This window comes from Dama dama, chromosome 20 (assembly GCF_033118175.1).
Source record: "Dama dama isolate Ldn47 chromosome 20, ASM3311817v1, whole genome shotgun sequence".
Classification (NCBI taxonomy): Eukaryota; Metazoa; Chordata; class Mammalia; order Artiodactyla; family Cervidae; genus Dama; species Dama dama.
The window spans coordinates 26998113-26998796 of NC_083700.1; the positions used below are offsets into that span (position 1 = coordinate 26998113).

At 46.5% G+C, this 684-nt stretch overlaps 1 non-coding gene across 1 annotated transcript; it reads right to left on the reverse strand.

Annotated features, from left to right (window-relative positions):
* Positions 1 to 312: 312 nt before the first annotated feature.
* On the reverse strand, positions 313 to 385 carry TRNAA-UGC (transfer RNA alanine (anticodon UGC)). The gene has a single exon. It is a non-coding gene; the product is annotated as a tRNA-Ala (tRNA).
* Between the last annotated feature and the right edge of the window lie 299 nt (positions 386 to 684).

The following is a 684-nucleotide window of genomic DNA, read 5'->3' on the forward strand; positions in this document are numbered from 1 at the left end:
GCTTGAACTTCAGCTGGCACCTGCTTTGCTGCTGCATCAGCATCTCCTGAACCTTTGGTACTTGCGTCATTTCCCACTCATTGTCCCCGAGCCAATGATGCTGAGACACTGAAAATCATCAGAAAGTCCCACTGCTCCCAATTAAGAATCCCCTTCTCGCTAACCAAGAGTCAGGGCCCACAGCTACCTGCCACGATCCTGCTCACCTGTAAAGAAATGACTGTAAATGCAGTATTTTCTAATTATTATTTTTGGCTGCACTGGGTCTTCATTGCAGCATGCAGGCTCAATAGTTGTAGCATGAGTACTTAGTTTCCTGACCAGGGATCGAACCTGGGCCCCCTGCATTGCAAGTGCCGTGTCTTAACCACTGGACCACCAGGGAAGTATCAGTATTTTAATGAGTACAGGTTCCTTGCTCTGGAAGTATATTCCTAGCCATGGACTGACTTCCATCATTCAGTATTTGTTGAATATCTTCGGAATACCAGACCTTATGTGATATTCTAGGAAATATGGATATATAAATTCAGCCCCTGACCTCAGGGAGCTTTCACTGAGGGGAGTCTTAAAGACATCTGAACTGTAAGTGCTCTAAAGGGCTGCAGGTGCTGTGACAGACTGAAGTGCAGGAAACAATAGGGGATACAGGGAGGAAGGAATCTGGGCTGTCTGAACAGGGTA